The sequence below is a fragment of the Amblyomma mixtum genome, chromosome 8, assembly GCF_055824585.1.
Source record: "Amblyomma mixtum isolate Tamu chromosome 8, ASM5582458v1, whole genome shotgun sequence".
In the NCBI taxonomy this organism is placed as follows: Eukaryota; Metazoa; Arthropoda; class Arachnida; order Ixodida; family Ixodidae; genus Amblyomma; species Amblyomma mixtum.
In genome coordinates this window covers 130,767,453-130,771,553 of record NC_143019.1, presented here as the reverse complement: position 1 = coordinate 130,771,553, position 4,101 = coordinate 130,767,453, and positions in this window count along the sequence as shown.

The following is a 4,101-nucleotide window of genomic DNA, read 5'->3' as shown; positions in this document are numbered from 1 at the left end:
TGCAGAGCACAATAGGTCTTTAGATATTCATAATTCAATTCCGTGCTTTTTCTGGTTGCACTTCCGGTTTCATTGCACGCTGAATGCCTAGTTCCGGAATGAAGAGCGAAAAACCAGCCAGGTGTTGTAACTTTGGTGGTTATGTGACTCTGGTGAACTTATGCTACGGGTTCTTTCGTCATTTATTTGGCATGCCGTGCCTTGATGCGACACCATGGCATGGAAGTTCAGTTCTAGTCTTATTCGGTCTCAGTCGTTCTTTTCTCTTCGTGGCGCCCAAGCCTTGCTGCCACACGGCAATAGGTGGGAGAAGCGACGGTAAGCGCAATAGCCTGCTGCGGTAATCGAGTGCAGAACAAGAATTAGACGCAGAACATAAAACCTAGAACACCAATGAGTTTAAGCGCTGGCCTCGAGGAGACCATGCAGCGGAGCATTTGCTGAAGGAAACCAAAAAGTAATATCGACGGCGCTAGTTGCTGTTGCACTCCTACGTCAATGTGGGAAAACACGTCTCAAAACTTTAATCGGAAGCAACTTTTTTCGGCAGTGCTGCTGGGACTAGGCAGGAAAGGAAAGGAGGCGGGCTTCTGTCCCCATGCCGTCTGTGGTGAGCTGCTCATTGTTGGGCTAAGCGAGCGGAGGGGTGAAAGAGCGGAAGCTATGGAGCCGAACCGTGATCAACCAACTCCCAATGCTGCAGGGGTCGGGGTTGCTTGATCATTCTTTTCCCTTTCCTATCTAGTGTATGTAGCATTGCCAAGAAAAAAAATAGGTATTCTTTCTACATAAAAAAAAAAATTAAAATCAAACTCTAGCCTTTAAGTCTAAAATCACAAGCCCGCCGTCGACCAAGTTTTATGCACAAGTGTGGTTCAGAGCTACTTTATCTGATGTTGAGCTCGAAGGGGGGAGGGGGGGGGGGGCGCTTTCTGTTGAGCGCCAAGGCCAATGAAGTGATTATTATGCAGCCTGCATTCTGGTCGCCGCTGTCATTAAGAAAAGCATCAACAATCGCATAACGCATCTTGTTCTTCCAGCCATCACTCTACAAACACCCCCCGCCTCGGTCGTCTTGGGTGGGCCAATTAATCTGTCTGATATATCGCGCAGCCAGGCACACTTGGCACCAGCGTCGGCGTGCCGGAATTACCGGATGTTTTAATCTGTGTGACTCGTCGTGAAAGCCCGCTGAATGCAAACACGTGCGGCTCTTTAGTCGTGCTTAAAAACTGTGGCGACCCCTTCCTGGGCCCTTTTAGGCTTTTTCGTTCCCCAGTAGCCCGAGCAAGGCTGCCAAGGTTTCTGCTCTGAAGGGACAGATGGCGTCACAGTCCATATATCTGTCTGAGCTTGACTCAAATTGTTCACGATGCTGGGGTATTCCGAAAGACTCGCGATGAGCCTGGGCTCCCGACCCGCGCAGTGTGTTTGAAGTATGCTGGCGAACTGCTCACCAGCGAGAGCGCACCTCAATCCAAGGACTTGGATGAAAACAAAGGTACGTCTTTTTTCCTGTTTCATCTTCAATCGTAGCCTCGATTTAAACTCTGGGCGACGCTGTTCTCACATAAGTGTCGTGCTCGACAAAAAAGCAGAAATATGTGTTTAAAAGACACTGAGCATCGTATTGCTCTGATAGAAATCAGTGGCTTTGGGCACTACACTGAACTTTTGTGCAGTCATTCACACATTGTTGGACAATAAATACTCCTGCTATCTCTTTGAAAGATTCGGGAAAAATAAGAGAAGATGTTTGAAGCGAAGAAAATTGCTGTGGGACTGAAAAAAATTGTCATTAAAGCAGAATTTGTTGCAAGATGCAGATTCAGTCTCCACTTCACAGCATAAAGTGAGTGCACTGATGTGCTTTTTTTTTATTGCGCAGCCACAAAGTAAGGAAAGTCCAGAAAGTGAAAATATGTGGCACTTGGCAGCCTGTTTTTCCTTACGATTTTGGAAGCCACTAGTGCAACTGAACGTACAGCGAAAAGAATATAGCAAGGTGGTGATGAGCGCACCTTCTAACATAATCTCACACTATATTGCCCACAGTTTGTAGTGCTCTTCTAACCATTGTAGCAGCAAAGCGTTCACTGGGCACGGCGAAACGATGTGCAAACATGTGTAATCATTTAAAGTTGAAAAAAAAACAATTGAACTGTGCCATGCTCGCATTGGTTCTGCACTGCGATAGCGAATGCCGACATACTTCCTGCTAGCTTTGCCACACCTTGACAAGCGTCAGGTAGGAGTCATTATATCACAGCATTTGCACCACTAAAATATGAAAAATCTTGGTCTTACTCGCAAAAAGCTTCTTCGCTACGCTACAGCCTCTTGTCGCCCTCTATTATTTTAACGATTTATTTATTTGTACCTCAAAGGCCCTGAAGGGCCTTGGTTGAGGAGGCATATTAAAGTGAAAGAATATACAAAAATAATAAACCATCATAGTTAAACAACGGCCTCCGTGCAAGGCAAAAACACAAAAGAAACATAAATTGATCCAAATTATCATTTATTTATTTATTTATTTATTTATTTATTTATACATACTGCAGCGCAATTATATGCGCTATGGCAGGAGTGGGAAAAATACAAAATGCAAGGTAACAAAATGCAGCAAAATGTACAAAGTGAGCACTACAAAAAGTTAAAATCACACACGAAATATCAAACAAAAAAGGAACTGTTAACGACAGGGTAAGAATACACCGCTATTATGCGTCTTCAACGGCAGTTACAAAGTTTTGAAATGGACAACGAATGGACCCAGGTAGAGAATTACAGGCTTCTATTGAACGGGGAAATAAACTGAATTTGAACAAATTACCATGCACAAAATACGGTAGCAAATAAGCTCGTGATGACTTCTTGTAGATGATAATGCTGCAAAGTTAATGTAGTGGTTAGCTTAGAGCCTTATTGAGGAATTGACGATACAATGTAAGAATTTTAATGATTCAGTGTGGCGACGGGTAGACAGCGTGGTTAAATTCAATAAGAGAAGTGCAGAAGAGGGTGAGAAATCGCAATCATAACGATGACATATAAAACGCACAGCTTTCTTCTGGACTGCTGCTAACATGATAATTTCGAATTGCTTGTACGTGTTCCGTACTACAGCTGCGTAATCAAGAACAGGGCGCATTAGAGATTTATACAACAGTAGCTTTGTGCCTTTTGGTGAATTGGGTAGTGTGCGTCATAGATAACCTAGTTTTTTTAGTGCTTTATTACATACGTAATCAATGTGTTTAGACCAAGACATGTTATGCGTGAATATGACACCAAGATATTTGTACTGAGACCCTATCTACCACACGGTCATTGAAAGAGTAACTAAAATGGGAAACGGAAGATTTGTTACAAAAAGACATGAGGACGGTTTTGTCTAAATTGATTCTCATTTGCCAGGTACTACACCAACTACAAAATATAGCAAATGACTCTTGGAGGTGACGATGATCATTAGGGTCATTAATTACTTCGTATAAAACGCAGTCATCAGCGTAAAGACGAATGTTAGAAGAAATATGTGGCAAGTCATTTATATATATTAAAAAGAGTAGTGGTCCAAGGACAGAGCCTTGAGGCACTCCTGACGTTACATCAACAGCAGCAGAATGAGAAGAATTATAAGATACGAACTGGGAACGAGATGAGAGAAAGCTAGAAATGCAATCAACCAAATGACGATTGTTTAGTACAGCATTTAGTTTAGCAAGAAGCTTGGAATGTAGAACAGTATCGAACGCTTTCGAGAAGTCTATAAAAATGGCATCAACTTGGTTAGCGACATCGAGGTTATGTAATATATCATGAGCGAATTCAGTTAATTGTGTTACAGTACTAAAACCGCGCCTAAACCCATGCTGAATGTTAGATAGCAAATTATTGGATTCAAGAAAAAGCATGATGTGTTTATGAATGACGTGTTCCTACATTTTGCATGACTCTGATGTCAATGAAATCGGTCTGTAGTTCGACAAGCACTGTCTATCACCGGATTTAAAAAGAGGGAGCACTTTGGCTAATTTCAAAGAAGAAGGAACGGTAGCAGATGACAAGGACTTGTTGAATATGATGGTCAAATAT